The sequence below is a fragment of the Pleurodeles waltl genome, chromosome 10 (genome assembly GCF_031143425.1).
Source record: "Pleurodeles waltl isolate 20211129_DDA chromosome 10, aPleWal1.hap1.20221129, whole genome shotgun sequence".
NCBI classification, from domain to species: Eukaryota; Metazoa; Chordata; class Amphibia; order Caudata; family Salamandridae; genus Pleurodeles; species Pleurodeles waltl.
In genome coordinates, this window is record NC_090449.1 from 264,809,838 (window position 1) to 264,837,249 (window position 27,412).

At 45.9% G+C, this 27,412-nt stretch overlaps 1 long non-coding RNA gene across 1 annotated transcript in view; it reads right to left on the reverse strand.

Annotated features, from left to right (window-relative positions):
• Window positions 1-4,753: 4,753 nt before the first annotated feature.
• The window catches only part of LOC138261452 (uncharacterized), a 32,148-nt gene continuing 9,489 nt past the window's right edge, over window positions 4,754-27,412 (reverse strand). Inside the window, exons 2-3 of the long non-coding RNA XR_011199095.1 lie at window positions 26,729-26,830; window positions 4,754-4,887 (exon numbers count right to left, since the gene is read on the reverse strand). This is a non-coding gene — a long non-coding RNA (uncharacterized lncRNA). The remainder of the gene's footprint in view (window positions 4,888-26,728; window positions 26,831-27,412) is intronic.

The window sequence follows — 27,412 nt, forward strand, 5'->3', positions numbered from 1 at the left end:
GTAAGAAACAGGGTCATGTAACTATATAGTATATATATTTTTTTCTCTGTCCTCATTCACCCTAGGCAGTGTATAAAACCTCCTTTGCTTATCAGCCAGCACATGGGAAGTTATTTTCGGCCAGGGGTTACCCTCTCTTCTCGACCAATCCTTAGACTGTCTTAACTCCCTAAGGATTTCAGAGCAGGGTGTGTAATCATCGGACCAATAACACAGAACCGTATAAATTTCAACATACAATACAATAAAATTACATCCATCAATGATCTATTTTCCAATCCAACAATGGTATCCAGAAATCCCCTCGCACCTTATCCTTTCCCCCTATGGCTTGATCCAAATCTGCTGTACTTAATACATCCCTAAGCCATTCTGCATGACCTGGCGGGGCCTTTGACATCCATTTCCTACAGATTTCTCGCCTCCCCAGCACTATTGCATAGAATACTAACTTTTTGTCTCTCGCTGTATCAGACCGCCCCAACCGGTCCTGGGCTTGACCGAAAATTATCAACTTTAAGGAGGCCTCTATTCTCTGCTTCAGAATACTCAAAATTGTTCCACACACTTCTTCCCAAAAATGTCGAACATCCAAACATTCCCAAAACATATGAATATCCGTAGCTTGAGCCAAACCACATTTTGAACAATTCACCCCCTAGCCTCCTTTCATTTTGAATAGTTTCTCTGGGGAAATGTAAGCTCTATGTAACGTGTAATAGTGTTTTTTCTTTAGCGCAGCGGGTTTCACAGTACCATAAAGCAGTGCTAATGACTCCTTCCACCACCTCTTAACCGACCCTTCCGGGAAGCAGTCTCCCCACAATTTTGTGGGAAGATCAAACTCGCCGTCTACTCCTTCTAGGATCCCCCAATACCAAGCTGACACTTTGTGGGGACCTACCAAGGGGCTCGGGATAATTACATCCAAGGGGTTATACCTCCCCACACCTTCCTTAATCCCTTTAGCCCATTCTCTTATTTGCAAAAATTCCACCTAGACAGAGCGCCCCCCGTTATTAACACCAATTCTTCCCAAGAAAGAAGGTCCCCTTCAGGAAACAACTTTCCCCAACGCTCTACTCCAGCCTGTTTTATCGGTAACGCTAATATGTCTTGGAAACATTCTGGAGTACCCGGGGAATCCCATATAGGTGCATTAAAATTATAATAGGTAAGTTTTGCTAATCGTCTAATCTGATACCAGCATTCTGCTAGTCCCCGCATGATTTTCAGCTTTATCTTTTTGTAGAATTTAGGGTCCCCAAATAAAAAAATAAAATTGGTTGACGCACCCTTAATATTAGAAACCATTGTTTTAAACATTAAACCCTCGGTTGTAGAGTCCGATGTAGAGAAAACTCTGAAATTTTTCAAAAGAAAGGCTCAAGCATAGTATTGCAATTCAGGTAATGCCAAACCACCCTTTTGCTTACGCCGCCTCAACTTTCTCCTAGAAATTCTAACCCCCCTAGCATTCCAAATAAAGTCACTTATTAGGCATTGCATTTTTTCTATATATTTTTTCTGCATAGGGAGTGGAGAAGTAGAAAACAAACAATTCCATTTTGGAAGGATAAACATTTTTACCAGATTAACCCTGCCAATAATTGATAGAGGGAGATGTCGTCCAGCCTTTTAATAGGCCCTTACATTCCAGCAGTAATTTTACCTGATTCCTCTCTGCTAATTGATCAATGTTTTGAGGTATCCAAATTCCCAAATATCTAATTTCCTTCTTGCAGTAAACCGATCTATAATCCATATTCCAGGCCATAATCTCTGTTTTTTCCACATTCACCTGATACCCAGAAACCTTGCCGAACTCTTCAGCTAGTCTGAGAGTCTCAGGAAATGCCGTTGATAGAGTGTCTGTGAAAAGCATAGGATTGTCTGCGTACAAAGATAGTTTTTTCTCCCAACCCTGACAACGAAAGGGGGAGATCGCCCTATTCCGCCGAATACTCCTTGCAAAGGGCTCCATATATAAATTAAATAATACAGGAGATAGCGGGCAGCCCTGTCTAGTACCCCTCGCAATAACAATTGGGCCGGTAAGATTCCCATTCACCAGTATTATAGCAGTTGGGGCCTTATAGATTTGATTTACTACCCCACACACATTAGTTCCCAAGTTAGCCTTTCTTAACAGAAACTTTAAATAACCCCAATTTACTTGATCAAAGGCTTTAGCTGCATCGATTGTGATAATCCCCAAAGGGGAATCAAGCGATACTGCCAGATCTATTGCCCCAATCAATTCATATGTCAACTCGTGGAGGTATCTGCCCTTTGAAAAGCCCTTCTGATCTGGATGTATTAGGTTGTTTACGACTCTATTTAATCTGTCCGCTATGATTTTAGAAAACAACTTATAGTCACTATTCAAAAGTGAGATAGGTCTGTAAGATGCACGGTTGGTCGGGTTTTTACCCGGTTTCAAAATCAACGTAATAACTGCCTCATTCCATGAGGAAGGCATATCTATCTCGTTAAAATAAATCTTACCAAATAATTCCAACAGAATCTGGCTTATTAAGTCCCCTAAAGCTTTATACACCTCCACTGGGATGCCATCGGGGCCCGGAGCTTTCCCTTCTTTGCCCCCCACTAGGGCCGCCCTTACCTCATCAGCCGTAATAGGGCCATTCAACAGTTCCCGAGCTTGTTGCGAAATCTCTGGCAAGATATCTTGGGCTAGCCAGTCTTCCACCCACTTTTCTTGCCCGTCCACGTGTTCCGTATACAGAGATAAATAAAAATCTTGAAACCTGCGTTCAATGTCCTCCCTATGTATCAGTTTTTCACCTGTATCCTCGATCATTATTTCCTTAAACTGGTTCCTGACCTGATCTGATTTAGCTTTTCAGGCTAGCAGCTTGCCTGAATTTTCCCCATATTCAAAATTTTTTAATTTGCTGACCTCCTGTAACTATATTGTTATCCCCTAGAGAGCATAACCACACAAAAAATAAAATGGCAATAAATAATGCAGCTTAGCCATATATTTAGCCCCTAGAGAGCATAGTGCATTACACATTTTCAGGAGTAGCAGGCCTATAGCAATGATAATACAAACAAGTCCCTTAAAACACGAGCTATTCCCAACTGTAAAACAAAAGTTCTAAACTTAAGAGCACTAAAAAAAGACACTGAATGGGGTGTGGGGTTATTATTTTGAGGTCCCCACTAACCTAGTGTGGGAACCTAGAAATGACATAGATAGAAAGAGCACTTTGTGGTAAATGTTTTTTTGGAGTTCCCATTGCCTAGGACTACCATAGGCTAAGGTATGAGCAAAAATGTTTTCTAAAAGTAATGTCCAACAAAGCATTATGGGTCAAGTTTCCTGAGTGCAATGAATATTGTAGTATCAGCTCTTCTGCTGTAATGAGAGAGACGCTTTCGCTTTGAGGATTTCTGTTTTATGTAAAGTATTTACCAATTTCAAGTATTTTAAGGGGAGAACCACAAGAAATGACTGATTAGGTAAACATGAACAATGTGACCAGCCCTCCAATACCGCTGATCGAGTTTACGCTGTTGTGTCTGTTCGCGCTGTGAGCGCCATGACCGTCATGGAGCACAAATGAGAGAGACAAAGAAAAATTGTCGCCCAGGTTGAAGTATTTAGACAATCGTGCACTAATCCATGTAACAAAGGCAGTCTGAAAGGCGGTAACAAAACCGCCTCAAGACGGGACAAACATAAAGCATTTACCAATGATAACAAAGGATTTTTGAAAGGCAAGCCCAAGAAGGAGTTAAACTGATGGGCATGAGGTGGGCATGGTAAAAAGCCCACAATACTCACAACAGGTCAAAGCAATTGCACGCTTGACCCAAACAGGAAGGTTAGGTCTCGCAAAAGCTTTCTTTTGCCAGGTTGAATTGGCAGTTTAAAATTTAAAACTACAAACACACACTACATGGGCAGGCCTGGAGTCATGTTTTCCAGGACTACTCTAGTGTGTGGCATAATGAGTATTTCATCCAGGTGCACACAGTACAATATACTAGGGACTTAAGAGTAAATTAGACAAGCCCATTAGGTGTATGCCATTTTTACCATGTTTAAAGGGGAGAGCAGAAGCACTTTACCACTGGTTAGCAAGAGTAAAGTATGCAGTGTACTATGACCAACAAAAACAGGTTCAGTTAAAGGAGGCAAAGATCTAGTGGAATCCCACACAAATGATGGTAATTTCCAACAGTACTTAAACAGAAGGTTAAAAAAAATGTTTCTGCTTTTATTTGTAATGTGGCCTTTCTGTCTTTTTGTACTTTAATGATCGGTCAGGGGTTGTAAATGCAGCCCCGGAACACATTTTAATGTACTTTCTTTTTATAATTACTGGTTTATGTGCGTCTGGTAAGGGGTAAATACCACATACATGCCAACATTTTGAAGGTGTTAAATAGGATATTTTGAAAACAAGTTGACTTTCCCCATTGACTTGCGCTGAAGCAGACGAGCTATTAGGCGGAAGACAACTTAAATGAAGCCAATTTGGACTTTAAAATTCATGCGTCTTCCGCCTGAATCGGGTCTGTTGGCATATATGCTGGCATAAATTATGTTTGTCTAATGAAACATTTCGTAGCTATTGTGAAGGAAAGTTTCAATTCCATTAAGGACACAGAGGCGAGGATTATGCAGTCCTTTCTTCACTTTTATTAATTACAGCAAGTTCAAAGTTCAACACAGAAAAAAAACATCAGTTAATACTGAAACTCCAATGATGCTCCTTTGTAGCCATGGTAACCGGTAAACCAATCCTGTCCCCGTCCGAGAGCCCATATATCTGTCAAGCAAGAGCCATCCTTTCTCTTCTTCACTGTAGGAAGTTAAGTTCAAGTGGCATCAATCCGACTTTCCATCTCCTGCTAGATAAACAGAGGTGAGAATTCTAGACTCAACTATGAGGTAACCACCTCTAAAACATGTTATTCCTTAAATTGCCAACAAGACAATAATTTAAAATAATCGTCTACAACCATCAAACCTTCCATAACCAAGAATTCCTGAGTAATGAAAAACTTTGTCAATAAGAATATTCAAACTACTGTACCATCAGTCTTTTCACACAACAACAGTATCTCATAATAAAGAAAAAATGCATACAACACCTGTGAATGTGATGTCCACTCATCCTTATGCATCAATGAAATACTCCACTGAAACCCAAATTCCGGGTGGGAATACTGTCCATGTATGAGGGAGGGATAATCCTCGCCTCCATGTCCTTAATAGAATTTAAAATTTCCTTCACAATAGCTAGGAAATTTTTCATTCTATGTCAGGACCAGAGGTGACGATTATGCAAGTTCAAATCTTACTTACCACCAAAGATGCGGCTTGATGTATTCATTTCAAATAGAATTTCTTAAAAGCCGATTCTGATGACCAGTCAGCTGTGTTCATGATATCTTCCAATTTACCACCTACCTGAATAGCTTTAGAGGCCATTGCACTTCTGGTAGAGTGGGCACTAACAGCACGTATATCTATGCCTGCTTCTGTCATGATCCACCTAACCCATCTAGCAATCGTGGGAGTATAAACCACCCTAAACATTTTTTTTATGGTGATCAATAACTGTGTCCTCCCCCGGAGGTCTGCTCTCCTCCGTAATTTCCTCATATGCTTTAAGACACCTGATGACACACAACTTAGGATGGGATTCACAACTAGGATAAGATACTGACCTGGTGTTTGTCTTAGTCCTCCTAGAAATAGTAAACATCACTTCTTCGGGGGTAAAAACCCTTGCTGATATGTCCAAAGCTCCGACATCGAGACTCTTTTGCAGGATAAGAGTAACAGCAGAATAGCCAATTTCACTGAAATCTCCTTCCTGGAAAGAAAATGATTATCCTGCCAAAATGTAATAAAATGTAAGACTCTATTGACATCCCGCAACGCCAAGTATCTGGGTGCGGGAGGTCTGGACAATCTGACTCCTTTGAGAAGTTTACTCACCCAAGGATGTTTACCAACTGGTAAATTGTTGACCTGATTGTGCCCTGCTGAAATGGCTGATCTAAAAGAATTAATCATGTAATAGGCTAACCCTGAGTTGTAAAGTTCTGCCTAGAAATTAACTATGAGAGTGCTGGGTCTCCAAACACCAACTGGACCATCGATTCCAGAATGATCGATATCTCTTAATCGTGCCTGGTGCCCAGGATTGTCTGAAAAGGTCATTAGCGGCTTGTGAAAGTTGTTAGTCTTGCCAACGTCCCCTCAAATCCTCCAAGTCATGAGGTTGAAGTGTCCCTGTAACACTAGAGGGTGCTTACAATCCGACAGATCTCAAAGGATCCCCAGCAAAACTGGTAATTTTAGAGGAGCCATCCATGAAAGCTTCAACAGGGTAGGGAACCTACCCTGTTGTTGGAAGGAAATCTGTTAATAAAATAAAACAGATCAATTTGACACAGTAATATAGGTTTAATCGATTTTCAGCTGGGAACAACAGGCAGTCTGAACATAGAGGCCATGACTGAAGTTCAAAGTTCTAGTTCACAAGCAGTGGTATTTATACTGTAAAAACCACAAAAAACTACGGTCACAAGTTCAGTATTGACGTAAGCAGGAACAAGCAGTACAGATAAGATTATAGGGGAGAGGTACTGTAGGAAGTTGGCTCTGTATGTGCTATTTCAAAGTAAGGAATAGCATGCACAGAGTCCAAGGGTTCCCCTTAGAGGTAAAATAGTGGTAAAAATAGATAATACTAATGCTCTATTTTGTGGTAGTGTGGTCGAGCAGTAGGCTTATCCAAGGAGTAGTGTTAAGCATTTGTTGTACATACACATAGACAATAAATGAGGTACACACACTCAGAGACAAATCCAGCCAATAGGTTTTTGTATAGAAAAATATCTTTTCTTAGTTTATTTTAAGAACCACAGGTTCAAATTCTACATGTAATATCTCATTCGAAAGGTATTGCAGGTAAGTACTTTAGGAACTTCAAATCATCAAAATTGCATGTATACTTTTCAAGTTATTCACAAATAGCTGTTTTAAAAGTGGACACAGTGCAATTTTCACAGTTCCTAGGGGAGGTAAGTATTTGTTAGGTTAACCAGGTAAGTAAGACACTTACAGGGCTTAGTTCTTGGTCCAAGGTAGCCCACCGTTGGGGGTTCAGAGCAACCCCAAAGTCACCACACCAGCAGCTCAGGGCCGGTCAGGTGCAGAGTTCAAAGTGGTGCCCAAAACGCATAGGCTAGAATGGAGAGAAGGGGGTGCCCCGGTTCCGGTCTGCTTGCAGGTAAGTACCCGCGTCTTCGGAGGGCAGACCAGGGGGGTTTTGTAGGGCACCGGGGGGGACACAAGCCCACACAGAAATTTCACCCTCAGCGGCGCGGGGGCGGCCGGGTGCAGTGTAGAAACAAGCGTTGGGTTCGCAATGTTAGTCTATGAGAGATCTCGGGATCTCTTCAGCGCTGTAGGCAGGCAAGGGGGGGATTCCTCAGGGAAACCTCCACTTGGACAAGGGAGAGGGACTCCTGGGGGTCACTTCTCCAGTGAAAGTCCGGTCCTTCAGGTCCTGGGGGCTGCGGGTGCAGGGTCTCTCCCAGGCGTCGGGACTTTAGGTTCAAAGAGTCGCGGTCAGGGGAAGCCTCGGGATTCCCTCTGCAGGCGGCGCTGTGGGGGCTCAGGGGGGACAGGTTTTGGTACTCACAGTATCAGAGTAGTCCTGGGGTCCCTCCTGAGGTGTCGGATCTCCACCAGCCGAGTCGGGGTCGCCGGGTGCAGTGTTGCAAGTCTCACGCTTCTTGCGGGGAGCTTGCAGGGTTCTTTAAAGCTGCTGGAAACAAAGTTGCAGCTTTTCTTGGAGCAGGTCCGCTGTCCTCGGGAGTTTCTTGTCTTTTCGAAGCAGGGGCAGTCCTCAGAGGATGTCGAGGTCGCTGGTCCCTTTGGAAGGCGTCGCTGGAGCAGGATCTTTGGAAGGCAGGAGACAGGCCGGTGAGTTTCTGGAGCCAAGGCAGTTGTCGTCTTCTGGTCTTCCGCTGCAGGGGTTTTCAGCTGGGCAGTCCTTCTTCTTGTAGTTGCAGGAATCTAATCTTCTAGGGTTCAGGGTAGCCCTTAAATACTAAATTTAAGGGCGTGTTTAGGTCTGGGGGGTTAGTAGCCAATGGCTACTAGCCCTGAGGGTGGGTACACCCTCTTTGTGCCTCCTCCCAAGGGGAGGGGGTCACAATCCTAACCCTATTGGGGGAATCCTCCATCTGCAAGATGGAGGATTTCTAAAAGTTAGAGTCACCTCAGCTCAGGACACCTTAGGGGCTGTCCTGACTGGCCAGTGACTCCTCCTTGTTGCTTTCTTTGTTCCCTCCAGCCTTGCCGCCAAAAGTGGGGGCCGTGGCCGGAGGGGGCGGGCAACTCCACTAAGCTGGAGTGCCCTGCTGGGCTGTGACAAAGGGGTGAGCCTTTGAGGCTCACCGCCAGGTGTTACAGCTCCTGCCTGGGGGAGGTGTTAGCATCTCCACCCAGCGCAGGCTTTGTTACTGGCCTCAGAGTGACAAAGGCACTCTCCCCATGGGGCCAGCAACATGTCTCTAGTGTGGCAGGCTGCTGGAACTAGTCAGCCTACACAGATAGTCGGTTAAGTTTCAGGGGGCACCTCTAAGGTGCCCTCTGTGGTGTATTTTGCAATAAAATGTACACTGGCATCAGTGTGCATTTATTGTGCTGAGAAGTTTGATACCGAACTTCCCAGTTTTCAGTGTAGCCATTATGGTGCTGTGGAGTTCGTGTTTGACAGACTCCCAGACCATATACTCTTATGGCTACCCTGCACTTACAATGTCTAAGGTTTTGTTTAGACACTGTAGGGGTACCATGCTCATGCACTGGTACCCTCACCTATGGTATAGTGCACCCTGCCTTAGGGCTGTAAGGCCTGCTAGAGGGGTGTCTTACCTATACTGCATAGGCAGTGAGAGGCTGGCATGGCACCCTGAGGGGAGTGCCATGTCGACTTACTCGTTTTGTCCTCACTAGCACACACAAGCTGGCAAGCAGTGTGTCTGTGCTGAGTGAGAGGTCTCCAGGGTGGCATAAGACATGCTGCAGCCCTTAGAGACCTTCCTTGGCATCAGGGCCCTTGGTACTAGAAGTACCAGTTACAAGGGACTTATCTGGATGCCAGGGTCTGCCAATTGTGGATACAAAAGTACAGGTTAGGGAAAGAACACTGGTGCTGGGGCCTGGTTAGCAGGCCTCAGCACACTTTCAATTGTAAACATAGCATCAGCAAAGGCAAAAAGTCAGGGGGCAACCATGCCAAGGAGGCATTTCCTTACACAACCCCCCCCCAAACGAAAGAGGATGAGACTAACCTTTCCCAAGAGAGTCTTCATTTTCTAAGTGGAAGAACCTGGAAAGGCCATCTGCATTGGCATGGGCAGTCCCAGGTCTGTGTTCCACTATAAAGTCCATTCCCTGTAGGGAGATGGACCACCTCAACAGTTTAGGGTTTTCACCTTTCATTTGCATCAGCCATTTGAGAGGTCTGTGGTCAGTTTGAACTAGGAAGTGAGTCCCAAAGAGGTATGGTCTCAGCTTCTTCAGGGACCAAACCACAGCAAAGGCCTCCCTCTCAATGGCACTCCAACGCTGCTCCCTGGGGAGTAACCTCCTGCTAATGAAAGCAACAGGCTGGTCAAGGCCATCATCATTTGTTTGGGACAAAACTGCCCCTATCCCATGTTCAGAGGCATCAGTTTGCACAATGAACTGCTTAGAATAATCTGGAGCTTTGAGAACTGGTGCTGAGCACATTGCCTGTTTCAGGGTGTCAAAGGCCTGTTGGCATTCCACAGTCCAGTTCACTTTCTTGGGCATTTTCTTGGAGGTGAGTTCAGTGAGGGCTGTCACAATGGATCCATATCCCTTCACAAACCTCCTGTAATACCCAGTCAAGCCAAGGAATGCCCTGACTTGAGTCTGGGTTTTTGGAGCTACCCAGTCCAGAATAGTCTGGATCTTGGGTTGGAGTGGCTGAACTTGGCCTCCACCTACAAGGTGTCCCAAGTAAACCACAGTTCCCTGCCCTATCTGGCATTTGGATGCCTTGATAGAGAGGCCTGCAGATTGCAGAGCCTTCAAAACCTTCCTCAGGTGGACCAGGTGATCCTGCCAGGTGGAGCTAAAGACAGCAATATCATCAAGATAAGCTGTGCTAAAGGACTCCAAGCCAGCAAGGACTTGATTCACCAACCTTTGGAAGGTGGCAGGGGCATTCTTTAAACCAAAGGGCATAACAGTAAACTGATAATGCCCATCAGGTGTGGAGAATGCTGTTTTCTCTTTTGCTCCAGGTGCCATTTTTATTTGCCAGTACCCTGCTGTCAAGTCAAAGGTACTTAAGAATTTGGCAGCACCTAATTTATCTATGAGCTCATCAGCTCTTGGAATTGGATGAGCATCTGTCTTGGTGACAGAATTGAGCCCTCTGTAGTCCACACAAAACCTCATCTCTTTCTTTCCATCTTTGGTGTGAGGTTTGGGGACTAAGACCACTGGGCTAGCCCAGGGGCTGTCAGAGCGCTCAATTACTCCCAATTCCAGCATCTTGTGGACTTCCACCTTGATGCTTTCTTTAACATGGTCAGATTGTCTAAAGATTTTGTTCTTGACAGGCATGCTGTCTCCTGTGTCCACATCATGGGTACACAGGTGTGTCTGACCAGGGGTTAAGGAGAAGAGTTCAGGAAACTGTTGTAGGACTCTCCTACAATCAGCTTGCTGTTGGCCAGAGAGGGTGTCTGAGTAGACCACTCCATCTACTGTGCCATCTTTTGGGTCTGATGACAGAAGATCAGGGAGAGGTTCACTCTCTGCCTCCTGATCCTCATCTGTTACCATCAACAGATTGACATCAGCCCTGTCATGGAAGAGCTTAAGGCGGTTCACATGGATCACCCTCTTGGGGCTCCTGCTTGTGCCCAGGCCACCAGGTAGGTGACCTGACTCTTCCTTTCTAGTACTGGGTAAGGGCCACTCCATTTGTCCTGGAGTGCCCTGGGAGCCACAGGCTCCAGAACCCAGACTTTCTGCCCTGGTTGGAACTCAACCAGTGCAGCCTTTTGGTCATACCAAAACTTCTGGAGTTGTTGGCTAGCCTCAAGGTTTTTGGTTGCCTTTTCCATGTACTCTGCCATTCTAGAGCGAAGGCCAAGTACATAGTCCACTATGTCTTGCTTAGGCTCATGGAGAGGTCTCTCCCAGCCTTCTTTAACAAGAGCAAGTGGTCCTCTTACAGGATGACCAAACAGAAGTTCAAAGGGTGAGAATCCTACTCCCTTTTGTGGCACCTCTCTGTAAGCGAAAAGCAGACATGGCAAGAGGACATCCCATCTCCTTTTGAGTTTTTCTGGGAGCCCCATGATCATGCCTTTTAATGTCTTGTTGAATCTCTCAACCAAGCCATTAGTTTGTGGATGGTATGGTGTAGTGAATTTATAAGTCACTCCACACTCATTCCACATGTGCTTTAGGTATGCTGACATGAAGTTGGTACCTCTGTCAGACACCACCTCCTTAGGGAAACCCACTCTGGTAAAGATACCAATGAGGGCCTTGGCTACTGCAGGGGCAGTAGTCGACCTAAGGGGAATAGCTTCAGGATACCTGGTAGCATGATCCACTACTACCAGGATATACATATTTCCTGAGGCAGTGGGAGGTTCCAGTGGACCAACTATGTCCACACCCACTCTTTCAAAGGGAACCCCCACCACTGGAAGTGGAATGAGGGGGGCCTTTGGATGTCCACCTGTCTTACCACTGGCTTGACAGGTGGGGCAGGAGAGGCAAAACTCCTTAACCATGTTGGACATATTGGGCCAGTAGAAGTGGTTGACTAACCTCTCCCACGTCTTGGTTTGTCCCAAATGCCCAGCAAGGGGAATGTCATGGGCCAATGTTAGGATGAACTTCCTGAACAGCTGAGGCACTACCACTCTCCTAGTGGCACCAGGTTTGGGGTCTCTGGCCTCAGTGTACAGGAGTCCATCTTCCCAATAGACCCTATGCGTTCCATTTTTCTTGCCTTTGGACTCTTCAGCAGCTTGCTGCCTAAGGCCTTCAAGAGAGGGACAGGTTTCCTGTCCCTTACACAGCTCCTCCCTTGAGGGTCCCCCTGGGCCTAAGAGCTCAACCTGATAAGGTTCAAGCTCCAAAGGCTCAGTTCCCTCAGAGGGCAGAACTTCTTCCTGAGAAGAGAGGTTCCCTTTCTTTTGCTGTGTTGTAGTTGGTTTCCCAACTGACTTTCCTGTTCTCTTGGTAGGCTGGGACATTCTTCCAGACTCCAGCTCTACTTGTTCACCCTGTGCCTTGCATTGTGCTCTTGTTTTCACACACACCAGTTCAGGGATACCCAGCATTGCTGCATGGGTTTTTAGTTCTACCTCAGCCCATGCTGAGGACTCCAGGTCATTTCCAAGCAGACAGTCCACTGGGATATTTGAGGAGACCACCACCTGTTTCAGGCCATTGACCCCTCCCCATTCTAAAGTAACCATTGCCATGGGATGTACTTTTCTCTGATTGTCAGCATTGGTGACTGTGTAAGTTTTTCCAGTCAGGTATTGGCCAGGGGAAACCAGTTTCTCTGTCACCATGGTGACACTGGCACCTGTATCCCTCAGGCCCTCTATTCTAGTCCCATTAATTAAGAGTTGCTGTCTGTATTTTTGCATGTTAGGCGGCCAGACAGCTAGTGTGGCTAAATCCACCCCACCCTCAGAAACTAGAATAGCTTCAGTGTGGACCCTGATTTGCTCTGGGCACACTGTTGATCCGACTTGGAGACTAGCCATACCAGAGTTACCTGGATGGGAGTTTGGAGTGGAACCTTTCTTGGGACAGGCCTTGTCTCCAGTTTGGTGTCCATGCTGTTTACAGCTATGACACCAGGCCTTTTTGGGATCAAAGTTTTTACCCTTGTACCCATTGTTTTGTGAAGAGGCTCTGGGCCCACCCTCCTGTGCAGGTTTTTGGGGGCCTGTAGAAGACTCTTTACTATTTTTAGTTTTGGTTGTCTCATCACCCTTCCCCTGGGGAGTCTTTGTGACCCCTTTCTTTTGGTCACCCCCTGTTGAAGTCTTGGACACCCTTGTCTTGACCCAATGGTCCGCCTTCTTTCCCAATTCTTGGGGAGAAATTGGTCCTAGGTCTACCAGATGCTGATGCAGTTTATCATTGAAACAATTACTTAACAGGTGTTCTTTCACAAATAAATTGTACAGCCCATCATAATTACTTACACCACTGCCTTGAATCCAACCATCTAGTGTTTTCACTGAGTAGTCAACAAAGTCAACCCAGGTCTGGCTCGAGGATTTTTGAGCCCCCCTGAACCTAATCCTGTACTCCTCAGTGGAGAATCCAAAGCCCTCAATCAGGGTACCCTTCATGAGGTCATAAGATTCTGCATCTTTTCCAGAGAGTGTGAGGAGTCTATCCCTACACTTTCCAGTGAACATTTCCCAAAGGAGAGCACCCCAGTGAGATCTGTTCACTTTTCTGGTTACACAAGCCCTCTCAAAAGCTGTGAACCACTTGGTGATGTCATCACCATCTTCAAATTTTGTCACAATCCCTTTGGGGATTTTTAACATGTCAGGAGAATCTCTGACCCTATTTATATTGCTGCCACCATTGATGGGTCCTAGGCCCATCTCTTGTCTTTCCCTTTCTATGGCTAGGAGCTGTCTCTCTAAAGCCAATCTTTTGGCCATCCTGGCTAACAGGAGGTCATCTTCACTGAGAGCATCCTCAGTGATTTCAGAAATGTGGGACCCTCCTGTGAGGGACTCACTATTTCTGACTAACACAGTTGGAGACAGGACTTGAGGGGTCCTGTTCTCCCTATTTAGGACTGGAGGAGGGACATTGGCCTCCAAGTCACTAATTTCTTCCTCTGTGAGGTCATCATCAGAGGGGTTGGCTTTTTCAAACTCTGCCAACAGCTCCTGGAGCTGAATTTTGGTAGGTCTGGAGCCAATGGTTATTTTTTTGATATTACAGAGAGACCTTAGCTCCCTCATCTTAAGATGGAGGTAAGGTGTGGTGTCGAGTTCCACCACATTCATCTCTCTATCAGACATTATTTTGCTAAGAGTTGGAAGACTTTTTAAAGAATCTAAAACTGTTTCTAGAATCTAATTTCAAACTTTTAACAAACTTTTAAACTCTAAAAGACAATGCTAAACAGGGACTTAACACACAAGGCCCTAGCAGGACTTTTATGAATTTAGAAAAATTTCAAATTGCAAAAATGAATTTCTAATGACAATTTTGGAATTTGTCGTGTGATCAGGTATTGGCTGAGTAGTCCAGCAAATGCAAAGTCTTGTACCCCACCGCTGATCCACCAATGTAGGAAGTTGGCTCTGTATGTGCTATTTCAAAGTAAGGAATAGCATGCACAGAGTCCAAGGGTTCCCCTTAGAGGTAAAATAGTGGTAAAAATAGATAATACTAATGCTCTATTTTGTGGTAGTGTGGTCGAGCAGTAGGCTTATCCAAGGAGTAGTGTTAAGCATTTGTTGTACATACACATAGACAATAAATGAGGTACACACACTCAGAGACAAATCCAGCCAATAGGTTTTTGTATAGAAAAATATCTTTTCTTAGTTTATTTTAAGAACCACAGGTTCAAATTCTACATGTAATATCTCATTCGAAAGGTATTGCAGGTAAGTACTTTAGGAACTTCAAATCATCAAAATTGCATGTATACTTTTCAAGTTATTCACAAATAGCTGTTTTAAAAGTGGACACAGTGCAATTTTCACAGTTCCTAGGGGAGGTAAGTATTTGTTAGGTTAACCAGGTAAGTAAGACACTTACAGGGCTTAGTTCTTGGTCCAAGGTAGCCCACCGTTGGGGGTTCAGAGCAACCCCAAAGTCACCACACCAGCAGCTCAGGGCCGGTCAGGTGCAGAGTTCAAAGTGGTGCCCAAAACGCATAGGCTAGAATGGAGAGAAGGGGGTGCCCCGGTTCCGGTCTGCTTGCAGGTAAGTACCCGCGTCTTCGGAGGGCAGACCAGGGGGGTTTTGTAGGGCACCGGGGGGGACACAAGCCCACACAGAAATTTCACCCTCAGCGGCGCGGGGGCGGCCGGGTGCAGTGTAGAAACAAGCGTCGGGTTCGCAATGTTAGTCTATGAGAGATCTCGGGATCTCTTCAGCGCTGTAGGCAGGCAAGGGGGGGGATTCCTCGGGGAAACCTCCACTTGGACAAGGGAGAGGGACTCCTGGGGGTCACTTCTCCAGTGAAAGTCCGGTCCTTCAGGTCCTGGGGGCTGCGGGTGCAGGGTCTCTCCCAGGCGTCGGGACTTTAGGTTCAAAGAGTCGCGGTCAGGGGAAGCCTCGGGATTCCCTCTGCAGGCGGCGCTGTGGGGGCTCAGGGGGGACAGGTTTTGGTACTCACAGTATCAGAGTAGTCCTGGGGTCCCTCCTGAGGTGTCGGATCTCCACCAGCCGAGTCGGGGTCGCCGGGTGCAGTGTTGCAAGTCTCACGCTTCTTGCGGGGAGCTTGCAGGGTTCTTTAAAGCTGCTGGAAACAAAGTTGCAGCTTTTCTTGGAGCAGGTCCGCTGTCCTCGGGAGTTTCTTGTCTTTTCGAAGCAGGGGCAGTCCTCAGAGGATGTCGAGGTCGCTGGTCCCTTTGGAAGGCGTCGCTGGAGCAGGATCTTTGGAAGGCAGGAGACAGGCCGGTGAGTTTCTGGAGCCAAGGCAGTTGTCGTCTTCTGGTCTTCCGCTGCAGGGGTTTTCAGCTGGGCAGTCCTTCTTCTTGTAGTTGCAGGAATCTAATCTTCTAGGGTTCAGGGTAGCCCTTAAATACTAAATTTAAGGGCGTGTTTAGGTCTGGGGGGTTAGTAGCCAATGGCTACTAGCCCTGAGGGTGGGTACACCCTCTTTGTGCCTCCTCCCAAGGGGAGGGGGTCACAATCCTAACCCTATTGGGGGAATCCTCCATCTGCAAGATGGAGGATTTCTAAAAGTTAGAGTCACCTCAGCTCAGGACACCTTAGGGGCTGTCCTGACTGGCCAGTGACTCCTCCTTGTTGCTTTCTTTGTTCCCTCCAGCCTTGCCGCCAAAAGTGGGGGCCGTGGCCGGAGGGGGCGGGCAACTCCACTAAGCTGGAGTGCCCTGCTGGGCTGTGACAAAGGGGTGAGCCTTTGAGGCTCACCGCCAGGTGTTACAGCTCCTGCCTGGGGGAGGTGTTAGCATCTCCACCCAGTGCAGGCTTTGTTACTGGCCTCAGAGTGACAAAGGCACTCTCCCCATGGGGCCAGCAACATGTCTCTAGTGTGGCAGGCTGCTGGAACTAGTCAGCCTACACAGATAGTCGGTTAAGTTTCAGGGGGCACCTCTAAGGTGCCCTCTGTGGTGTATTTTACAATAAAATGTACACTGGCATCAGTGTGCATTTATTGTGCTGAGAAGTTTGATACCGAACTTCCCAGTTTTCAGTGTAGCCATTATGGTGCTGTGGAGTTCGTGTTTGACAGACTCCCAGACCATATACTCTTATGGCTACCCTGCACTTACAATGTCTAAGGTTTTGTTTAGACACTGTAGGGGTACCATGCTCATGCACTGGTACCCTCACCTATGGTATAGTGCACCCTGCCTTAGGGCTGTAAGGCCTGCTAGAGGGGTGTCTTACCTATACTGCATAGGCAGTGAGAGGCTGGCATGGCACCCTGAGGGGAGTGCCATGTCGACTTACTCGTTTTGTCCTCACTAGCACACACAAGCTGGCAAGCAGTGTGTCTGTGCTGAGTGAGAGGTCTCCAGGGTGGCATAAGACATGCTGCAGCCCTTAGAGACCTTCCTTGGCATCAGGGCCCTTGGTACTAGAAGTACCAGTTACAAGGGACTTATCTGGATGCCAGGGTCTGCCAATTGTGGATACAAAAGTACAGGTTAGGGAAAGAACACTGGTGCTGGGGCCTGGTTAGCAGGCCTCAGCACACTTTCAATTGTAAACATAGCATCAGCAAAGGCAAAAAGTCAGGGGGCAACCATGCCAAGGAGGCATTTCCTTACAGGTACCTCTTGACAAGAGCACATGCACGATTATTGGTCACCTCATGGGTGGGTAGGTAACACTGACATCATTCAGCATCTCTAGCTTTTCTGCACAACAAGTGATTATATGTTACATGATGCTCACAGTAGCCCTTCCTTGTGCAAATGCTTATCTGCCCCTTACACAGTTCTCCTCACCGAGATATGAATGACTTGTGGTTTTTAAGACCCTTGGGCTAAGGCAGGATGCACCTTTTTGTTCCACCCTGTTCGTGCTAAGTGAAGATCTTGAAAGCGGCAGTTGGCGCAGCTTTAAAGAAAACTCTCAGTCTAATGTGGCTTGGGCCTCTTGTGTGTTTCAGCACAGCTAACTTAACAATGCAGCATGTGTTTAAGTTTCCTGAATAATAAGTGTATGTTTTTCCTAAATATGACCTGCCTTTTCTACTGAACCCACAGTCTGTCTTTTTTTAGCATGTCACTTATTAAGCCTTTCACTACTTACGTTGGTTTACAACTATCCCTAGCCTAAAATGTTTGTATTGGGGTTTGGGAACTTATGTTTGTATGTATGTGATGTATGTGATGTGTTCCTAGTCTTCCTACATCATTGTGCTTTCCAGACTGGTGTAATCAGTACCAGAGATGCCTTCTGTCTCCTGACCTGAGCCGCTACCCTCGGAATCAAAAGAAATGGAGGAAAAGCGTATCCCTGTTACTTCGACCAATCCTGTAGAAATGCATCCACCGCTTCTGCTCCCGGATCAGGTCTCCAGCTGAAAAACCAGGGAAGCCGAGTGTTCAACCTGGATGCGAACAGGTCCACTTTCAAGGGATCCCAGCGTGCCATCAAGGGTTGGAAGATTGCCGGATCCAGTCTCCAATCGCTGTAATGATGGGAGTTCCAGTCTGCCACCTTGTTCTGTTGACCTGGAAGGTACTCCTCCGTCACCGTGATCTGTTTTTCTAGGCAATAGTGCCAACAATCATTGGTCATTTCCGCAAGGACTCTGGATTGTGTGCCCCCCAGTTTGTTTATGTATTGGCCTGCTGATGTGTTGCCCAGTCTTAATAGGATGCAACAAGATGCCTTGTTCCGTGTTCCTTGATCGCAAACAAACCTGCACGGAGTTCCAAGCAGTTGATTTGGAGGTTCAGTTCCTCCGGGGGTCCATTGACCTCCCATGGAGATCTGACCACATCCTGCTGGCATCGGACTCTACTATCATGTCAGGAAGGGACCCGAAGATCACCCTCCCGTTCCAGGCCTCCATGTGGTTCAAGCACCAAGTTATCTCCAACCTGGCCTCTGAGGATAGTTCCACCAGTTCTGAGTATGTGTGGCCCTTCCTGAGATGAGCTGCCTTGAGCTGTTGGAGGGCCCTGTAGTGTATTGGACCTGGAAAGATTGCCTGAATTGATGAAGATAAGAGCCCCACTATCCTGGAAACCTGGCGAAGGGAAATTCTGTCCCTCCTGATCACCCTCGCAAGTTCCTTTTTGATTTTTTAGAGCTTGACCTCCGGGAGGCTCAGGGTAGCAGAAACCGTGTCCACTAGGAACCCCAAGAAAATCATGGACTTGGACGGGAGAAGCACTGACTTGTCCCTGTTGATCACAAACCCAAGGTCTTGTAGCAACACAATAGTCATGTTCATGTGGTTCAGCAACTGCGCCAGTGACTGGTCCATCAGGAGGATATCATTGAGATAAATTATCAACCTGATGCCTGGGTCCATAGAATCTCAATGACCAGTCTCAGCAGCTTCGTGAAGCACCACAATGCTAATGACAGGCCAAACATCAGGCGTTCGAACTCGTATAACCGATCCTGCCACTGGAATTGCAGAAAATGTCGATGTGGAGGAAAAACGGGGACTGTTAGGTACGTGTCCTTGAGGTCCAAATGGACCAGCCAATCTCCTTGGAGTAACATATCTCTGAGGAGATGGACACCCTCCATCTTGAAGTGACGGAAGACTATCCACTAGTTGAATTTTCTGAGATTTATCACAGGTCAGAAGCCCTTGTCCTTCTTCTTAACCAGAAATATATTGCTGAAGAAACCTGTTGGGTGAAGGAAAGTTTGTACAATAGCCCCTTTGCAAAGTAGTTGTTGTACTTCTGCCTCTATCAGTTGTGATGCTTGCCAATTGAATTGAATTGGACAAGGTCTTACTCGTTGGATCGGGGTACCATAGAACTCTATGTGGAACCCCCTGACTGTCTTCAGTACCCAGGGGTCGGATGAAACCTGTTCCCAGTTTCATAAGAATAGTCCCAGCCTCCCTCCTAGATACTGAGGGGAAAAAAGGGGATTCCTTACCACCACTTCCTGTTGAAGCGCCAATGCCTCCTCTGGTGGCCTGGGATGGTCCACCCCTCCTGGCACCTCTATTGAGGAAGAAGGCCCCTTGTCAGCCATCACTCCAGCCATTGTTGTTGCGGGCTTGAAGTATGGAGGGGCCTGACTGGAGAGCGCGGCCGGAGGAGCGGCCCCTGCCTCTTTCGGCCCCATGGAAAACCTTTCCCGGGAAAATCTTTTTTATGGACTGTGCTTCATCTAATGCAGAGAAGGTTGCCACAAACTTCCAGAGCTCCTTAACAAAAGGGTCTCAGAAAAGATTGCCTTGCGCCACCGCGCCCGCTTCTGAATTTGACAACTCCTCCAGTTTGGGATCTATTTTTAATGGCAGGGACCTACGCTTCTCAGCCAAGATGGTGCAATTAGGGTTATCAAGCAGGCAGACTGCCCGTTGTGCCCAGCCTGCAACAATGTCTGTTTGTAAGGGCACCGCCGATTGTCTGAAGATCTCCACCATTTCAATAATTCTGGTGATCGGACCCAGGACATCCGGAAATTTATCCTGGCAAGTTCGCCAGGAGCGATCCATACCTTTCTTCGGATCGTGCATATATTTAGCAAATAAAGTACATAATCTAGGGTCAATGGAGGCGGTGGCAGCCACCTTGTCCTCCAGTGCAGGTATGGGGCACTCACCCGAAGGCGAGCTCTCACCTCCTTGTCTAAAGGAAGGCAAATTGCTTTGGCAACTTAAGTCGCAACCTAGGTGTCAGGCACTCATTCAGAGGACCTGGGGTGATAAATGTCTTCTGGATCAAACATGTCCGACTCCTCTGGCCCTTCCTCCTTGAACCTTGAGGCGGTCGTCAATGGGCGCCAAGGCCTGCCCAAATCACGCCCCTCCTCCAATGATCCCTCTTCATCAAAGTCACCCCCCCCGAACACGGAGATCCCTGGAAGAAATTCATGTCCAGGGCGGCTGTGCCACTATGCTGTCCGGATACTACATCCTCCCGGTAGGGTGTGTGTTTTAGCGTGTGTACACTCTTACGGAATGCTTCTTGAAGTTTATCAAAGTCTTCCAGGTGCCCTGCGTCGCTCTTCATTTGTCTCAAGGAGGAAGCATTGGTAGCGTTACTGGGACCAGCACTTAAATCCCCGGGGCGTTGGACACCTCGTCCATCAATTTGTCCACTCTGTCCTGCAGTGGAGCGAGAGCATTCGCAATAGCCTGTGAGAGAGTGTAGTTTAAATAACATATATTAAAATGAAATGCTCATGTCATTGCTTAACGATGTTGCATAGAAATCGATAATAATAGTGATTTTTGCTTAAACGTGCACTTGAATCATGACTATAATGTGTGTGGCCACCAATGTATACGCAAACTAATAGATAGAATTATTAATGATATGGTTAATCAAGTTATATTAACGGTTACGATATTGCATTTATATTAAAAATCTTATAGGCCTTAAGTTAGCATGAGCTGTGGGTTTTAGCTGCCTGGCTCTCATATTAAAAGCATTTTTCTGTTTTTCAGTGTACTGATTCGCAGAGGGCCATGACCCTGCAAATGTTCTTTTCCTTCAACTTGAAAGATGATTGTAACAATACAATTCTGTTCTCATCCGCATGCTTGCTGCTTTAGTATAAGTTTTATGTACAAAATTGAAACAAATGTAGATTAATGTAATGTACAAGGACGTTTACACCATGGACAAAGGAACTCATGACCCGAGAAGACGTGCCAAGCCGTGAAGTAACCTCCGGATGTGCCACCTCCGAAGACGTCAATTATGAAGACCAATCAAAGTATTATGAATTATTGTGGGGTGACAATTGGGATTACCTAATGTATAATTTGATAGGTTAAAAATAGTGGGGTATAGCAAATGTCCAATAGAATTTTGGGGGGGGAGATATTACGAAAAAGGGATAAAAACCCATGTCACAGAAGGGTCCAGAGATTTAGGTAGGGAATGCTATTGATTTTATCCAGAAACTCTGTCACTCTGTTCGGTGACTTTGTGACTTACTAAACCATCTTTACCCATAGACTGCCCCTCTACGCTTCTCCTCCTTATGAGGGAAGTGTCCCTTATGCCCTATATTTGAGTTTAGACTGATGGCGTTTTGACTGATGTCCTGAAGACGAAGCATGATCCTGTGTGCTGACCTGATCCTTGGAGGGTAATTATGACAATGCAATTTGTAATTTGTCTGTTTGCTTTTCCTTTCTAGGTACCAACTGCTCATTTTGATAGAGACCATAGTTAGATGTTTTCTAAATTAATGTTCTAAATTGTTTTGCATGAACCCCAACATGCTGATGCTAATCTGTGGTTAGGACAGGAGTTCACTTAGACTGACGCAAATAGACAGAAGACAGACATTACGCTATACTGAACTGAGACATATATGACATTTGTTGTATTCTGATCTATGTTCACGCCGTGCTATGTTCTTATGTTTGCGATTCTTGCATTAGTGAAATCTTATCACAGTTGCCATATCGTGACTATGCTCTTATGCTTCCTGGTATTGAGATTAATTCTTCTGCTCGTAGATTGTAATCAATAGGGAATAAAATTCATAAAATTCTACCAAAGGAGTGGTTATTCATGGCTGAAAGGTCATGGTCGCGCCAACAATTTGATTAATGTCTCTATCCAAAGTAAAGTGAATTGTGGTGGTAAATATTGATGACATTATTGACATATTGCTTGACATATTGATCAGTTATCTCGTCCTACGGTGTCTCTCCACTGGGTCACAAGATTCATTGGCCTAAAACGAGTCCTAATGTGTAATAAATTAACATAGAAGGACGCGTTATCAATTCTGGTAGCAGAGCGACGGTTTTGGCCCTTGGGGGCCCTAGGACGGAGAATCATTGTTTAATTTGTTTTTCTGTGATAATGCAAATTGGAGGTATGATGGGTTTCTAAGTTCACCATGACTTTCCCGGGATCTCGGAGCCTGCCTAAGTGAGTTGGGGATGTTCTTGGCGCCATAATGTGTGTGGTTTAGGTTTCTTACGCTTGCTTAGCTTATGCCCTTTGCAGGTGATTGTGAAATGTTGTTTTAGTAGGAGTGGGCGTACTCTGCAGATTGAGAGTAGGAAAGTCGGCATACTTCACATGAGTGTGGCGCTTGGTGCTCAAAATTATTCACGTGGTTGGTTGTTTATGTAGGGACCTGTCGTGGTCTAAGACTCCGGAGTGTGTTAACAAGTGTAGGAGACACTTAGGTTTATGTTGTAATCTGTGCGGTTTAGTAGGTCGATTGGGCGTGGTTGACAAGTCAGGTTTGAGTTAAAACGTATGTGTGAAATCTTCGATGGAGATTTGCAAGTTCTAAAGTGCACTAGGACGAGCCATTGACAAGTCGAGAGTAGAATTTGCAGGTCGAATTCTGCTTGCGTATGCGGGAGCTGATAAGGAGAAAGTAGCGGCCGAGGCCTCAAGTGAAATCTCTGTAAAGTTCTGAAGTGAATGAGATACCCTTCCTGTAGTAAACCGGCAGATTTGTGTTGTCATTTAAGGTGCTCGCAATAGTTTGCATTAGTTGTGTGAATTCAGTGAGGAGCGGACGAGCCGCAAGACTTTGTCAGCTGCAGTGTGAGAGAGTGTGACATCAGTGGTGCCGCGCTGAGATAGGTCAGTTGTCGAGAGGGGTCGCGCACGGATTGGCTGCCGTCCGTGAGAGGCAATAGGTTGAGAAAGGTGGGTGAAGAGTGTCCTGGGAACTAAGTCACTTCTGATTAAAATACAAATAAGAGAAAATTGCAAAATGAACTTTGTCAAGGCATTTAAGAGCGCTCTGAAAGGAGACGCATATATTGTAGCAACTGAGGGAGAGCCTACACCACCTGAGGGTACTCCAGCTTATATAGTCATGGAAGAGAAAGGTGTCGCGCCATGTTTATGGATGAAACAGTGGCGCAAATTGACAGAGAAGGAGGGATGTTTAGCATTCCCAGAACATGGAACATTCAATACGAGGGTGCTAGAAAATTTGAGGTGGATGTTAAGCACACAGAAACCACCTCCAAGGCCAGCACAGTACGAGGCTTTAGCGGTTTGGGATCTAATGGCTCTTAAACAGAGGCAAGAAAAGTTTCAGAGAAGGCTGAGAAGGGCAGAAAAATCCTATGCAGAGGCTAGATGGGATAATGAGAGTAAAATGTGGAGAAGGGGAATTGTCGATGGAATAAAATTGTTCCCAGCGAAAGCACAGGGAGAAGAAACACAGGGAAAGAAAGCCTCCTGTAAGACAGATAAAGATGCAAACAATTCTAAAGAGAATAAAAGGACCTTGGGAAGAGGAAGATGATTCAGATGATGAGGAATTCATGGACAGATTATTACATGATCGCCCGCCACCTTATGCGGTGAGCGACAGTGCCCCAAGCACTAGCATGGATCCTGGGAACCAGACGCAGGAAAAGGGAGTTGCTGATACAGCACAGACTAGCGATACGGTTTCGATACAGAATGGTGTCAGTGTACCCACTGCACCAGCCATACCGATACAGTTGCAGACTCCACCGCAGATACAGAGAATCTACCCAGACGTTCCAGTACTTGAGACTACTACAAATCTGATAGTGCCGCCAGACCCGATATATACAAAATCAAACTTAGTGCAGATTGAGTCAACTCCGAAATTACTGTCTCAGCCACAGCCACAGCTGATACCAGGGTACAACCCAGTAGCTGGTCCGCCATTAGTACCTGTCCCGGGTACTTTGGAACAGACCTATGGAGTTACTGCTTCGAGAAGTCTGGGACCAGGTCAGACACCTGCCGCCATATCATTGCCGATTACTGTGGGTCCACCAGTGCCACTGTATGCGCAAGGCAAAACTGGTGTATGTGACCACGGAGTAATGACTCAAGATGTGATAAGAGGAGGGTCTATGGGAACTCCCCAGATAATGGCCCCAGGAGAACAAGCAGTTGAAAAGCCGAGGTCTTTAATAGACCTTAGCCCAGTAGGAGCCCCCATAGAAGCAATGTGTCAAGCAGGGCTAGGGGTTTTAGCCCCGCAGCCAATGAGTACAAACACCTCACAGTCACCGATGATACATGCAGGGAGCATCTCACTGCAGGGTTTCACAGTTCAACAGCTGAACGAATGGCTAGAAAAGACATATACTTCACAAAAGGCCACAGTAACCACGGTCGAACCAGAAAAGGAAAGGCAAGATGAGTACCTAAACTTTGTAAGGTTAGGTGCAGAAGCTGCTGAATTAGTGGAACGTACAATGGGGGTAAATAGATTGGAGTCATATACGGAAGCAGAATTGAGATTCCTGTGCCCCAAGATTACCAAAGAAGTAGGCAAGGTGCATCAGAGATTAGCTAACCTGGCAGATAAATATAATATTGACATCGGAATCACTAAACACCTGAAAAGAAGTTACAGATTGGATTTTGACTCCAAAGATTTTGAGCATATGAGGTCTGCGGGAATGAAGGCACATTTGAAAGAATTGTTGTAAAGTGCACAAGTTTGGGGTGCGCTGGAAAAATGGGAAGGCAGGTGGGCAAAGAAGAGAGATAAGGAAAAAGGTGACAGTCCAGGGTCAAATCAAGCCAAGGCCTCACCTGATTTGGAATCAGTGAAAATATTACCCATGAGAGAAACAGCTGGTGGTGTCTTAGTTCATGTACCATGGTCCAGGGGAGACATCCTATCCTTTAATAATGATTATCCTAGATTGAGGGAGAAACCGATCGAGTGATACCAACAGACAGGTTTGTGAAACTTGCAAAGTGTCTTTGGGAAGACTTGAATACCTTGTTTGAGATCATTGTTCCGCCTGATTTGTGGCTTGAGTGCAAGAGAGGAGTAGATTGGCCGACGAAGGAGCAGGCAAGGGATAAGGTGACCGGGGCACCCTCTGAAGAGGTGATGAAGTACTATCATAAGGTGATTGAGTTTTTGAAACCAAAGGTGTCGCCGAAGGTGACTGATTGGCAGAAGATCGATCGGACCTCTCAAGAGGTTAAGGAGTCAATACATGCTTACTATGAGAGGTTGTTAAAGGCATTCAAATACTACAGTGGTACTGAGACTATTGAACCGAAAGACATGAACCACCTTGTGCTCAGATTCATCGAAGGGTTGAGATACGAAGTTAGCCAAATGATTAATAATCATTTGATTTGTTGGCAAGCAAAGCCGACTGATGAAAGTATTACAGTATGCGAAATAGTGATGAGATTGAGCTGAAGCAGAAAAAGTTGAAAGAGAAAGTGATGGTGATGCAGATAAGGGCTGCACAAGCAGGAATACAGGGAAATGGAGTTCAACAGATGAAACAGCAGCAACCGCAAATGAATGGTGCATTTCAGACACAGCCAAGAGGTCGAGGCCGAGGGTTTGTGAATCGCGGTCCAGACTTGAATATTGTTGTGGTTCAAAATGACATACAAGGGACGAAAAAGATGTCACCGTGTCACACGTGCGTGGGCGTGGGGCACTGGAAACGGGAGTGTCCAAATATGGTGCAGGATGGTGTTGTTCAGCAAAGTGCTAATGTTGGTACATTGCAAAATGTAAGAGGCCCAAAAATAAGACATCAAAACCCGAAGTTTCAGAACAATCTGGTACAAATGCAAGGGGCACAGCCCATGCAACAGATGCAAATGCTGCGTTTACAGCCAGTGCAAATGCAACCAGTACAACAGCAGGTTCCCATGGTACCTAGACAACAAAAGCAATTACCAATAGCTCTGATGGGACAGCAACAGGTGATGCTTCCTCAACAGGTCACAGGCCAGGTAATGAGTCAAAATGGTACAGTACAACAGTTTCCATTACGGTGTGAAAATGGCATGAGTGGAGAGTGGTCAGATGATAGCTCAGACAGCGAAGAATGCAGACTTGCAGCATCCCTAAAGGTGGATCAGAGGGGTCCATATGTGGAGGGCAAGGTGATGGGTTACAAAGTCTCGTTTCTAGTTGATACCGGAGCTACACGCTCTACAGTCAGGAGTGCAGAGATTCCAAAACTACCACTTTCAGGGCGTACCATAAGGGTAGTCTGAGTAGCAAACCATTATCTGACAAACCCGATTACAGATCCAGTGCAGGTTGAGATTGGAAACTTCCAGGGACTACATCGGTTTGTAGTCTGTGATTCAAGTCCGGTATCCCTACTGGGAAGGGACTTATTGTGCAAGACAAAATACTTGATTACCTGTTCCAATGTTGGAATCGAAGTGCAGACAAATAGTGACGATGAAGGAGAGGGAGGCCAGTTTTCAGAAGAAGAAACGGGAACCACAAATTAGGATTATCCTTTAATTACCCTGTTCCCGATGCTTACCATGATCGACTTACCTGCATAAGGGTGATAACTGGCCAGAGAAACCACTCTTCAGGATAAGAGGCACACCAAATGAAACAATAACAGAGGAGAACGATACATCCTGAGTGGAAGACCTAAGTGAAGGAGAACAGCAAGGTGAACGAAGACTGAAAAGAAAAAGAGTCACAAACAGAAGATATACAGGTCCTGAATGGGTGTATGCTACAACATCCGAGTGGCAACAAGAATTCCTAGCATTCTGTTTTGACCGAGAAGTACCAGGCCAGTACTACGGTACCTGAACTAATCCAAAGGAAAAGACCTGGTTAAAATCGAAAATTGAAAAAAGAGACTTTGTAAATTACCGAATGTGTCATTGAAACCGGATTTGACTTTGAGAAACCTGATTATGACATGCTGCTAACTTGATTTGACAAAAGGGGTCCTGGAGTGAATGAAGAAGCTGTAAATACACGCAGAGAGCAAGAGAAGATCCTAAATCAATTCTCAATTTGATTGCTAGTCTACTATCTGATTCTATATAGACATGGCTTATAATAGAGGTAGTAACAAGGGAAGTAAGGTGTGTGGTTGGTTAGGTCTTATAATAGGTATTGTGTGTGAAATAATAATTGTGGGAATGATTGTGGGAATGCCATGGATAGAAAAAGAAACTATTAATGCTACTTCGAAGCCTGAAACTACAACACTAACAC